The following is a 13,681-nucleotide window of genomic DNA, read 5'->3' as shown; positions in this document are numbered from 1 at the left end:
CATTTTCAGTTTTTCCCTGTATTACTGCGCTGCCTACATGAGCATGAGTTTTTGACACGTCAGTATAAAATGCAGTGTAATTTCTGTATTTTTCTTGTAGTGCTAGATATTCTTGTATTATATGGTTGTGTGGCGTACAGGTTTTACTGAGGCGTTTTAGTGTGACGTCACACACTGTAGGGAGAGTGTACCATGGTGGTAGCACTTCGTGTCTTGGGGCAATATTTTTAATTTCGTTTAGTATGTTCAGAGCTTGGCATTTTTCCTCGAAGCGCAAGAGCAACGGCTTAATTGCGTGAGGCTTGTTGTTGAAGAGTATTTGGGATGGGCATTTCGTGACAATTGGATAAGAGATGTTTGGGCTGAGAAAGGATTTTGAGGATGTATGTACAAGTTAGTGCAGTTCTTCGATCTTCTAAGGAAGGTTCATTCGTTTCCACATACAGACTTGCTATTGGTGAAGTTCTGTAAGCATCGGAAGACAACCTTAAACCAAGATTGTGGATAGGATCCAGTCGTTTTATGTAGGATGGTCTTGCTGATTCATATATTATGGACCCATAGTCTAACTTAGAGCGAACCAGAGAACGGTATATATGTAACAGGCATGCCCTATCAGACCCCCAGCGTTTTCTTGACAGTAGTTTCAGTGCATTGAGGGCCTGGGAAGCTTTTTTCTTTCGGCTGTTTATATGTGGCAAGAAAGTGAGCTTTTTATCGAAAGTTACCCCTAGAAATTTATGCTCTTGTTTGACAGGTAATGGGGTTTGGTTTAGATATAGTGTGGGGTCGGCCTGTAGGCCTCGTCTCAAAGAGAACAGAACCGCTACTGTTTTCTGAGGGGAAAATCTAAATCCGTTTCTATCTGCCCAGGTAGCCAGTTTATTTATTGTTATTTGTATCTGTCGCTCACAGGCAGGTATGCTGGAAGACGTGCATGCTATTTGGAGGTCGTCTACGTAAACTGAGTACATTATGGATTTTGGGATTACTTTTCCTATGGAATTCATTTTGATGATGAATAAGGTCGTGCTGAGGATGCACCCCTGGGGTACGCCAGTTTCTTGAATAAAAGTGTTGGAGAAGGTTGCACCTAGGCGGACTCTGAATGTACGGTTGCTTAGGAAGTCGCACAAACAGCCCAGCATCCTGCCGCGAATACCTAGGTCCACTAGGTCACGGAGGATACCGAACCTCCACGTGGTATCGTAAGCCTTCTCCAGGTCGAAGACCCCGATACAGTGTTGGTTGTGGATGAACGCTTCCCGAACTGTGTTCTCAAAGCGAACGAGGTGATCGGTTGTGGAACATGGCTTTTTAAAACCGCACTGGTGTATATCTAAAAGTTGCTGGGACTGAAGTATGAAGGTTAGTCTGATGTTTAGAATGCTTTCGAATGATTTTGCTATACAGCTAGTGAGTGCTATTGGCCTGTAACTGGTGGGACTAGTTTGTGGTTTCCCTGGTTTTAGGAAGGGTACTATGATTGCTTCTTTCCATGCTTGGGGGATTTCTCCACTCATCCATATTTTATTGAAAAATTTTAGGAGAGCCTCTATGGCAGTCTCAGAGAGGTGAGCAAGCATGGCATAATGTATATTGTCTGGGCCTGGTGCTGTCATTTTACCGGATGTTAGTACTGTGTTTAGTTCCTGCATTGTAATAAGCTGATTGTAGTCTTCATGTATGCATGTTCCAAAGGGCAGTTTTTGTTTTTCTACTATTGTTTTGTGCTTTTGAAATGTGTGTGTGTAGTTGGATGAGCTTGAAACTGTGGAAAAATGCTCACCCAATATGTTGGCCTGCTCTTCTAATGTTGTTTGAGTACCGGGTGTTGTTAACATTGGAAATGTGAATGGAGTAGAATTTCCTGTGAATTTCCGCACCTGCTCCCACATTATCTTTGATGATATTGAGCTGTTTATGGAGGATATGTACTGTTGCCATGATGCCCTTTCTGCGTTGCGTCTAGTGCATCGTGCTTTGGCCCTAGCCCTTTTGAAGATGAGCAGGTTTTCTGCAGTGGGATATCTGCGAAGGTTACCCCAAGCCTTGTTTTGCTGCTTTTTAGCCAATGAGCATTCATTTCACCACCAAACTTTATGTGTTTTTCGTGCAATTTCAGACGTTTTTGGGATGGCTTCTATTGCTGCAGATATTAAGCATGTGACAAATTTTTCATTTATTTCTTCTATAGTAAGGGTTTCGGCATATTCTTTTTCTAATGTGGCCTTCGTTCTGAAAAGTGCCCAATCGGCGAGGTGAATTTTCCATCGCCGAGGCTTCGTAGGGAGGATGACTGTAGCCACTTCCCCGGGGGTCATCTAAAACAACCCAAATAAAATCATTAAAAACAGATGGTGATGCAAATGCTAAATCGAGGCAGGTCATTTTTCCAGAGCTGGGGCAGCAGTACGTAGCTTTTCCCGTATTCATTAAACATATGTTATTCGAAAGAATAAAATCCTCGATGAGCTGACCCCTGGAATCAGTATGCTCACTTCCCCAGAATGAGGAGTGTGCGTTAAAATCTCCTATTATTACATATGGCTCTGGCAACTGTTCCAGAAGTTCTTCTAGGTCATGCATGGCTATTGTGTTGTGTGGTAGTATGTACACAGAGCATATTGTTATTGTTTTATGGCTAATGATGTTTACTGCGACCGCTTCTAAGTTCGTCTTTAATGATACCTCTCTTGCAGGGACATCGCTTTGCGTAATGATAGCGACGCCTCCTGAGAGTCGGCTAGCTTGTACTCTGTCTTTCCGGAAAATATTATATTTTTTAAAGATGTTTGTGTGCTGTGGCCCAAAGTTCGTTTCTTGCAGGCACACAGCTGTAGGTGCCATTGTTTTTAACATATCGGTTATGTCTGTGTAGTTTCTATGTAGACCTGTACAGTCCCATTGTATTAGATACGCCATTGTGATAAGTTGGGGATTGCGGAAAGTTACTTATTCTCAGGAGCAGTGATTCGTGGCTTCCCTTTTCTCTCTAGGGAGTCTCGCCGCCGCTGCAGCGGTGGCGAACCAGGAGTTAAATCCATCGCCACTTCCATGGCGCCGGATTTCCGCGGAGACGCCGCGGAGGTGTGAGTTTTAGATGTCGGCGGACTTTCGCTGACATCCATCTCCTCTACGGTGGACGTGGAGGATGCTTCTTGCTTGCGATGGCCCGTGGCCTTCGCATTCGTCTTTTTTGTTGGCACCGCTGAACCAGTCCCTGCTCCAGCGGCAGAATCTTTTGGGCCAGCAGGCGCCTTCTTAGAGGGGTGGGGCGACAGGTCCAGTTCAGCAGAGCTGTTCTGGGTGTCTGTCGCAGAGGATGCCGCTGCTGAAAGTGGGGCCTGAGGGCCTCCGGCGAGTATCGCGTGGTCTTCTCGCGAAAGTTTCAGCCCTGTGAACTGTACCACCGACTTCTGTGGTGGGGACTTGGGTGTCGACACCAGGTCCACCGGATAGACCTTTGTGCTGACAGAAACTGAAGGCGGCGGCGGTCCCCGCGTCACCGCTTCAGAGTATGTCCCTTTCTGTTGGAAAGAGACGCGTTTTTTTGCCTCAAGGTTTCCTGTGGTCTTCAAAGTTATAATTTGTTTTTCTGTTTTCCAGACTGGGCACGACCTGGAGTACGCGCCATGTGCGCCATTGCAGTTGATGCATTTTGGTGTGCGTTCGCATCTTTCTTCTGTGTGTGCGTCTTCTGCGCATGTGACACAAGTGGGTTTACCCCGGCAAGCCAACATGCTGTGTCCAAAGCGCTGGCACTTGAAACCGTCTCGGATTCGGTATGTATGGGCGGACTTTACAATGGAGGTATGCGGCGTGGATGGAGTCAGGCAGAGTTGTGCTATTGAAAGTTAGTACCGTGTGTTTGGTCTTGATTTCAGCATTATTTCTCCGGATGGTTATTCGTCGGGCTGCTATTAGTCCCTGTTCGGCTAGTTCTTCTTCCATTTCAGCATCGGTACTCTGTAGGAGTTCATATTCAGATATGACGCCCTTTGAGTGGTTCAGGGTGCGGTGCGGGGTTACCTGTACGCTCATTTCTCCAAGATTCTGTAATGACATTAGTTTGGTGCTCTGTTCTTTTGTGTTTATTTCTACAAGGAGATCTCCGGTTCGTTGCTTTTTTGCTTTGTAGTCTTTGCCTACACAACTTTTTAGGGTGTTGGCGATGACAAATGCAGATAGGTTGGCTACCGGTACATTAGTGTTTGAGTGAAGCATAAAAAAACTTCGCAAACGCTTCTGGCATCTGTGGACACAGTTTCTTCACATCGGTGCGACCCCTTTTCGGAGGGCCGATCAGATTTTTTTTGCAGATTTTTCCATACGGCATGTATAAACTAAGGGTTCCCGATACTCTGCCCCTCTGATTCACCCTTATACACAGAGGAAGGTCCCGGCACTCCCCGCCTGGTAGACAGACGAGGAGCCCATCGGCCGAGGATTGACCACTTCCTCGACCGCCACCGTTCAAGGTTTCTTCCCTCCACCTTTCAACCTATCGCCACGGTACGGATGACAGCTTCGGTATGGGGGCTAAGGGTCCGTGGTGGCGCCAAGCACCAACACCTCGTTACACAAGGTGCCCCTGCGGGAGCACACGATGGAGGACGCGGAATGGTCCATCGTAGGTCGGTGTGAGGGGTGGACGGACGTGGTCATGGCGGATGAAGACATGGATGCAGGAGGCCATGTCCTGGCTGACGAACACGGACTGAGGGTGACGGGAGTAATGTGGCGAAATGTGTTGCATAGGTCTCGGATGCGGGTGGAAGCGCCATGGATTAACGGAGGGGAGGAAGGAAAGAAGAATTCCCCAGGGTGACGCAGGGGAACACCGTAGACTAGCTCAGCAAAAGAGTTGCCGAGGTCAGCCTTCAGTGCCGAGCGAATGCCCAAGAGGATGAGGGGAAGGTAGTCGGACCAGCGTTCCCTTGGCTGATAGGTGGTAAGGGCAGCCTTCAGTTGTCGATGCAGACGTTCCACCATGCCATTGGCCGAAGGGTGGTAGGTGGTCGTATGGATGTGGCGGACGCCCGGAATATTGGCAAGGGCAGTAAACAGGGTCGACTGAAACTGGCGGCCGCGGTCGGTGGTGACGACAGATGGGCAGCCCAAGCGAGAGACCCAGTCAGCCATGAAGGTGGAAGCAATGGTCTCGGCTGTAGTGTCAGCAATGGGCAACGCCTCGGGCCAGCGGGTGAAACTGTCCACACATGTGAGTAGATAAGAGGCCCCACGTGATAACGGGAGCAGTCCAACAGTGTCTATGTGAACGTGGGAAAACCGAGCATCAGGTGGCCGAAAAGGAGAGGCAGGCGTGACGGTATGCTGGTGAACTTTGACGTGCTGGCAGTGAAGACAGGTTCGCGCCCAGTGGCGGACGTGTGCATTGATGCTCTTGTCAGGAGGCTCGATGTCCTCGCACCCTTGCCGCGCCGTTCGTTGTTGAATTTCCGGTAACGCCGCCGTTCCCTGCCAGCTTCATGTTTTTCAGAGCCCGAACCATCTGACGTGTGGGCCGACACCTTGCCCTCGGCTGTATGCTGGTACTACCGTACCTTCGGCAGCTCTGCTCGCAAGTGCACCCATAGTGCATCCATGTAGGAGGATGGGGTTGCGTGTTCGAAGCCGGGTCGCCAAAATGCGATTGCATTAACGGATCACGTCAGCAGCGTGTGGTACTCTGTGCGCATCACCTCAGTTCGGTTCCGCCGACATGCTCATATATGCGGGAATGGTAATTGTTTGTTTTCGTTCATAGATCGTGGGCAGTTTTCATATCACATCTGGGTCAGTCGTACAGTGGTTACGTGATCTGCTACTGCCCCAGCAGGTGGCTACTTGAAGCGCAGGCACTGGTGGGGCTTCTGAGGTGTAGGCTGTCCTTTTTAAGCAACCTCGCATGTCCTGTCATTAATTTAAGAGCTACTTGCAGTTCTGGGGAGGGTGCCACCTGTTGCAGTGTACAGGTTGTGATGACAATACCACGTGAGGTACGTGCCAGGAAGTCGGCCACTGGCTTTTACGCTCACAGCACAGACGTGGCGCTTTCTGCAGAACAAGATCCTTAATGTTATCATCTTGAAAAATGCAGAGTCTTCGATCCATGCTGTGATTAGATTGTCAACAGTTGGGAAGCTTAGGTTGATCTGCATTACACTTGGCAAGTAGCGCGAAAATGCTAGGAGGGATAATGTTAATAAGCGCTACCTATGAAATGCACTGCCATTTTTGTGTGCATATGATGGCTGCAGGCCGTGAACCAATTTGTAATGTTTTGTGGGTACTCCTGTGTCGGATGATATTAAGAAATAATGGGGGCTTCACGAGTGTGTGATACTCACATTTTGTCAGTCATTATTGAGCGTGGCATTGCTTTCTGGTAGTCCACAGCGGTCAATGTCTTGTTTATATATCAGGCAGATGTACTAGTCACAAGTTCAATTCATTAAAAAGAGTGTGCTGTGCTGCCTTATGCAGGTTTACGTCTGCTTAACAGCGGAGGAATTTTAATTGCTTGGCCTTCGTTGCCCTGTAGAGTGGCACATGTTAGCAGATGTTGTGGTATTTATTTGGTCAGTCTGTGTTATGTGTAAAATGAAATGTTGGAGGTAAGGCTGACATCTTATCCTTTCTGCAACTGTCTTTGTGAGGAAGTTAGTTGAGGCAAAGAATGAGGGGAGTTTTAGTCATTTGAAACACCCTTCAAGGATGTAGACATACACATTTCTTGCAGGTGTAAAACGACCTGTAGGCTCTCTTTAAAGATAGCCAAGCTCCCGTAGCAGTGCATTTCTGACCAGCTAGATCACGGTGCTGAATAACAAACAGTCTGGCTCTCAGGTGCATTTCTTTGAATGCAGGATGGATTGTTTACTATTTCACTATTAAGAGGTCAAGAAACATGTTTCGCTAATACTACTGGGCCAACATAAAGCTTGGTAAAGGCTTTATGCGGGCATATCTGGCTTATTTATTTTATTTACACATACTGCAGTCATAGAGACCAAGCAGGGGGGCAACATTCAAAAAGCAAAAATAATATCAAACACTACGCAAATCCAGCGTTCCGGCAACAACAACAAAAAAAAAAGAAAACCAAACAGAGGGCAATGATGTTAAGTTTACACATACAATAAGATACTCTTTTCAAAAGCAGCGGCATCTTGAGCCGAAAAGAATTTGCTGGCAGTGAGTTCCATGTTGTGATCGTTCGGGGAAAAAATGAGTTTTTGAACGTATTTGTGCGTGCAAATTACGGGGTAAGGTTATGGTTGTGGCTATTGCGTGTCTGTCGTGTAGAACGGGGGGATATATAGGGAGCAGCATTAATGTTAAGTTGATTAGAGTAAAATGAGTACAGAAATTTAATCCTTGCAAGTGCTCTCCTTCTTTCTAGAGTGGATATGTTCTTCGTAGACATCAGAACGGATGCCGAGATAGAGCTATGGTAAGCGTTAAAAATGAAACGGACGGCTTTTCTTTGGATCATTTCAAGTTTCTTTATATCCTTTTTTAAGTGTGGATCCCATACGACAGAAGCATACTCAAGATTCGGACGAATTAGTGTGTTGAAGGCAAGTTGTTTAAGTTCAGAGGGAGCCTGTTTTAATTTGTGTCTTAGAAGGCCAAGGTTTCTTGAAGCAGACGAGCAAATGTTATTAATGTGGCTGGACCATGAAAGGCGATTTGTAATGGTGACTCCAAGATATTTTTATTCGCTCACCTGTAGCAGTGGAAGATTGTTTATTGCGTAATTAAAACTGTATGGCGCTTTCTTGTTAGTAACCTGAAGAACAACCGATTTGTCGCTATTTATTTTCATGGACCAAAGGGTGCACCACTCTAGGACATTATTAAGATTTGACTGCAGGCATTCTTGGTCAGTAGTGCTGCTAATTTTCTTAAACAGAATGCAGACATCTGCGAATAGTCTAATACTGACTTCGGACTTATTTACGGAGTTAACCAAATTATTGATATAAATAAGGAATAAAAGAGGCCCAAGTACGCTGCCTTGAGGTACACCAGAGGTAACGGGTAAAATACCTGAATGAGATTTTCTAACATCGACGAACTGTTTTCTATTGGAAAGATAGGTTTTAATCCATTCGACAAACGCTGTTGGAAGACCAAGATGCTGAAGTTTAAAGATGAGCTTATTGTGCATGACGCGATGAAACGCCTTGCTGAAATCTAAAAAAAATGACGTCCACCTGTCCAGCATTGTCAATCGAGGAAGCGAATTCATGAACTGTAGTGACGAGCTGAGTAACCGTAGATAAACCTCTTCTACGGCTTTATGCAAGGCGGGAAACGAGCTGGTATATATGCCCTTTTTTGAATATTTATTCATTTCCCGAATGTTCGGAATTGGTTTTGCTTCCAGCGTAGTGATACATGGTAGACAGTTGCGCTCCTGCCTGATGTGCGCAAGATTATACACAAAAGAAGTTAAAGGACGAGATGTAGCACTTGTCATACTTGCTTGCATGTTTTGTTATTGCAAATGGTGGGCTAGATATTGATATAGATGGATAAGCCCACGACGATAACTTATACCACCGCTAAATAATGTATCAATGATTTTATTCCTGATGCCGTTTTGGTTCAAGTTTCTGCAATTTAATGATGGCTGTGGCAAGTTATTGGTGCTTATGTCATGTGAGGCATGAAACAAACAGTAGTTTTACTACTCATACATCCTTTGTTTTCATTCCAGCTGTTGCATTAGGCTGGTATAAGAGCTGTAGTGATTTGAAACCATGCAGCAGCATTTCTCATGCAGTTTTTCGTGCCTCATGTGTCATAAATGCCAGCTGCATATCACAGTCATCTCTCCGTTCATGAAACCAAAATAGTGTCACGAAGAAAATCAAATAGCAGTTATTTAGTGGTGCTATGCATGAATATCGTGGGATAGTTCATGTATATGAATAGGTAATGAATCCTTTGCGATAAGAAAACACGGCAGTAAGAATGTAATGTCTGTAGTCCTTTGATATAGAAGAGCCTTTTTGGTATGTTAAGGTTTTCTGTACGAAAACTACCAATCATGAAGCATGTCACTGCTGACATGATTATGAAATTAATCTTGGTGTCATACAACTTTAAATGTAGAGAAACCTTTTTCTGACATTGCTGCTTTCCAGCTTTCTATGGTCAATTGATTTGCCAACAGAGTACCTTGCCATTTCTCATTGTTGTATGCAAGCCTAATAATACCTCGCACTGTGTATACTGTGAGGTGCAGGCACACTGCACGACTATTGCCAGACATAAGCTTGCTTAAACAACTGTCTTTGCAACAGCAATGGAAACCACTGTTGTGGAACAGAACAAGTATTGCATGTGTCTTGTTTCAATACTACGTAAGGGCCAAAACTAGAGGGATGCGGAGTAGGGCTCAGCAACATGCACCATACAGGGTGTGCATTTGTCTGCAGCGGTGCGAAAGCGAAGTGTGATGGCGTGAAGCAAGTGGCCAACTTGAAATTGGGATAAAATAATGAAAAAAATGTCAAAATCAGCACTCACATGTCCTAACGCTCCCATAAAAGAGAATATGAAATGCATATTACTTGTTTTGGTATAGTAGCACGGGAACTTTTCCCTTTGCTTGCAAGGTCATAATTGAGCTTAAAAATGTACACATAACATTTCATTCTCAAGTCTGCATTAAATGCATTGCTGCTGGTAGTTTTCTTTGGCATGGTAGTGAAATGCTATGTGTTCAACCTGTAAAACCTTAGCATAACATGCCAAGCCACAATGGATGATTGATGTTGATCAGAAAAGGCCAGTACTGCATGCCTTGAATTCCTTACTTCGTATAAAAGTCAGCGTCTCCTCCTGCCTGTCAGTGTGATGATTGAGCAGCACTTGCTACAGCTTACACGTACCAGTTGCCCATAACCGGATGCTGGGTATTAGGTAGTGAAGTAGTGTCACAGATAAACTGTTTGTCCTTGCTCCGGCTGCAGGGCCTCCACCAGTGCAGAGGTGAACGCCGCTCTTGCAAAGGGCAGCGGGGGATGGAGCTCGTCGGGTGGTTGTGGCTGAAGCAAGCTACGCTACGCAGGTCGAGCCTTTGCAAGAAAGCCGAACTGTATGTATCTATTGGATTTGCAAGACTTGTCTCTATTACGTTTCTGATTTCACAGTGGTGCTTTTTTAATGTACCGTCAAAGTCATTAAGAGGCAATTGAACATTTTAGAGCACAGCTCTTAGGCACCCATTTCTGCGTTTCGTGGCGTCGCCGTCGCCGTTGTCTGTTGTAACCAGCAGTGGGCCCCCTTTAAACTGCGAAAGCAATGGAGCGGGAGTTTGGAAACGAGAAAGTAAAATGCAACCTCTTCCCCTCCTTAGCAAACAGCGTCCCAATGGGGGCCGCAGCTGTGCATAGCAACTGTGACGGCACACAATAGCGGTAGAACGAGTGCACACGCATCGGCGGTGGCAGCTACACCGCCGCTCCTTCGCCAGACGTCTCGTTGCAGTCGAGTGATTGAGACGCATGGCTCTGAAGTGTCCCAGTGATTCCACGCCAGGCGGTTCGGTGAAGCAGCAGTGGGTTGACCACAAGGCTTTCGCGAGGCACACTTTAGAATTTCCAAAGTGTCTTCGGTATTTTTTTGAGGAAAGGAAAAAGGAAATGCACAGTATCGGAAACCAACAGAGCGGGGGCTTGGAAAGCAGAGGGTAAAATTTCTAAATTGGTTTTTGAGAATGAAAATGCGCAGTATCTGTCTCGCACATCTCGGTGGACGCCTGAACCAGAGGGAAGGCGCATAACTGCCCTCTTGGAACAGTGGACACCTCAATCTTGCTTTAAGCTATGTGGCGGTAGTGACAGATGTGCGCTGCATGCTTTGGCATTGCCAACGTTGTGCCAGAGACGCTGCCACCTGCCAGGGTGGCAGGGTGGGTGGGGACAATGTAGATATAAAGACAAGTGGGAATTTCGAACCTTTATGTGGGAGAACATTCTGTTCCTCTCGCTCGTAACGGCTCCCACAGCTGTGACAACCTCGCAAAATACTTAAGCAGACCTCGTCTTTGAGAACCAGGCATTGGTGCAGCAAGTCGAGCATATATCCATCTATTTCTCCATCCACAAAGCTTCCTTCATGACAATCAAGAACTGTTAGGGGAGTGTTTCTTGAAGAAGGAATATGTGTGAAAGATAACAAGTTGGCTGTAATTGTACATACATGTCTTGCTCGAATTCTTTGCCTCAATCTATTGGAAAGCTGGAACAGCTGATGAGCTGTGCTCAAATTTCACATTAGGAAGTAACGTAATCGCCTGCAATATTTTTTCAATTCATTGCTTACTTCCATGTGCCAAACGCGGGCGTTGGGCACTACTTGTGCAGCGCAATGAGATTAAAATGATCAGAAACGTCATACTCAAAGATAGAGCTTGTAAAGCATCTTTGTGCTAACATTTCAAATGGTAATGTAATTACCAACTGAAGCTGCAGTGGCCTTCAGACTTGTCTGCAGGGCACAGTGATAGCGCATGGGTACATGATGGGATTGTCTGTGGCGGAGGTATAAGTTGAGTTCAATAATAATTGCTTTTTAATATAGGTCTAATGGCAAAGGCCCCCGGCCCTTGTTTGGCAGCACCCGAAGAAACACTCCTGCAGGCTTCACGCAATGAGTTCTTTGTATCTTGTGGAATTCTTGGTGTTGGGGTCGCCACCTATGAACTTAATAGTGGCGCCCTCTTAAGCTGAAGCGCAGCTAGGGGGTTTGAAATAAATCACTTTGTGTTTGGTCCTGGAGCGGAGTGGTCGCCTGGCTCTCTCTTTTCCTTTCTCACGGCCTCCCGGCACGACAGCACGGGAACGCCCACGCAACATGGTGTCAGAAGTGACAGCATCATGAAAAACCAGCCTTAAAAGCAGCTCTCAATGACCGCCAACGGCGAACAGGTGCACCCGGAAAGCGCCGAGCAGGCCCAGTGGCTAGGCCTCACTCTGCAGCCGCCAGACGCAATCGACTTCTGCAACCCTGCAAGTCGGTCTTCATGGAAGTCTCGCTTCGAGGACTATGCCGCTCTCTCTGGACTGCGGAACACTCCGCAAGACGTGCAAGTACGTACGCTTCCGTACTGTATGGGCCCGGAAGCTCGCTCGCTGCTAGACACCTTTTCACTCGACGCTGCCGAGTTAGCCTTCTACGACGCAGTTGTCAAACGCTTCACGGAGCACTTCGTGCATCCCTGTAATGAGCTCTATGAGTCGTCTCGCTATCACAAGCTCGTTCAACAACCTGGCGAGAGTGTCGACGCATTTTACGCCGAATTGCTCAAGTTAGTCAAACGTTGCAACTACCCGTCACCGGCGGTGGAAGAACGCTTGGTCCGGGGCAGGTTTGTCGTTGGATTGCTCGACACGCGTCTCTCCGATAAGCTTTGCTGCTCCCCGCAGCTAAATCTAAAAGAAGCTTGGACGCAAGCTCGTCAGTCCGAGGACGCGGACAAGGAACGTTCACTCGCACAGGCCACCTCGCAAAGCATGGTCAATATTGATGCCGCTACTCAGAAGTTTTCGCGATGGCCGGTCGACGACAGAACACGGTCAATGGACGTGAAGTCGGAAAGCTATCGTGACACTCCGGTCTGTTCCTTCTGCGGCCGCGCATATCATGCACGCTTGGAGTGCCCGGCAAAGAGCTCTATCTGCAACAGCTGCGGTAAGAAAGGAAGGTTACTTTGCTGAAGTTTGCCGCTCCAGGAAGTCGAGGCAGACCAAACTCAATGCTATCCAAATGCATGCTTCCGAGATGCCAGCTAAAGCCAAGTATGTGGATATCACAGTCGACAACTACACAACTCAGTTCAAAGTAGACTCGGGTGCCGAGGTTTCCGCAGTTCCAAGTGACTTCCCCGTAGTCCCGGCGGAGCTCGCCAAGGTAGATGCTATTTTGACAGGGCCCGGTGGCCAACCTCTGCGTGTACGGGGTTCGTATTTGGCACAGCTATCTTGGCAAGGGAAGACCAGTTCCCAGCGTATTTACGTCATTTAGGCGCTTTCAGTATCTTTACTGGGTCTACCAGCCATCCAAGCTCTTCAAGTTGTGACATTTTTGGGTACTGTCAACACTCCTCAGCCAACGCTTCATGCGGAACTGTTCCGTGGCCTCGAAATGCTCAGAGATGAGTACACCATTCGCTTGAAACAAGATGTGCCGTTCTCACTCAGTGCACCTCGACGGATACCAATCCCGCTGCGTGAAGTTGTTAGCCAAGAACTGGAAAAACTCGAAAGCAACGGCGTCATTCGCCGTATTGATAAACCAACTCCGTGGTGCGCCGGACTGGTGGCAGTACCAAAAAAAGGATGTAAAGTATCGTTTGTGTGTGGATCTGACTCGACTAAACAAAGTGGTTCTCAAGCCGCCGCGGTGGCTCACTGGCTATGGTGCTCGGCTGCTGTCCCGAAAGACGCGGGTTCGATCCCGGCCGCGGCGGTTGAATTTCTTTGGACGAGAAATTCGAGGCCCGTGTACTGTGCGATGTCAGTGCACGTTAAAGAACCCCAGGTGGTCGAAATTTCCAGAGCCCTCCACTACGGCGTCTCTCATAGCCTTAGTCGCTTTGGGACGTTAAACCCCATAAACCAAACCAAACCAAAGTGGTTCTCAGGGAAAGACACATTTT

At 47.0% G+C, this 13,681-nt stretch overlaps 1 pseudogene; it reads left to right on the top strand.

Annotated features, from left to right (window-relative positions):
• Positions 1-11,930: 11,930 nt before the first annotated feature.
• On the top strand, positions 11,931-13,047 carry LOC149326157 (uncharacterized; annotated as a pseudogene).
• Positions 13,048-13,681: the final 634 nt, after the last annotated feature.

The sequence above is a fragment of the Amblyomma mixtum genome, chromosome 10 (assembly GCF_055824585.1).
Source record: "Amblyomma mixtum isolate Tamu chromosome 10, ASM5582458v1, whole genome shotgun sequence".
NCBI classification, from domain to species: domain Eukaryota; kingdom Metazoa; phylum Arthropoda; class Arachnida; order Ixodida; family Ixodidae; genus Amblyomma; species Amblyomma mixtum.
The sequence above is the reverse complement of the archived record's forward strand: the minus strand, read 5'-3'. Positions and strand labels throughout refer to the sequence as shown.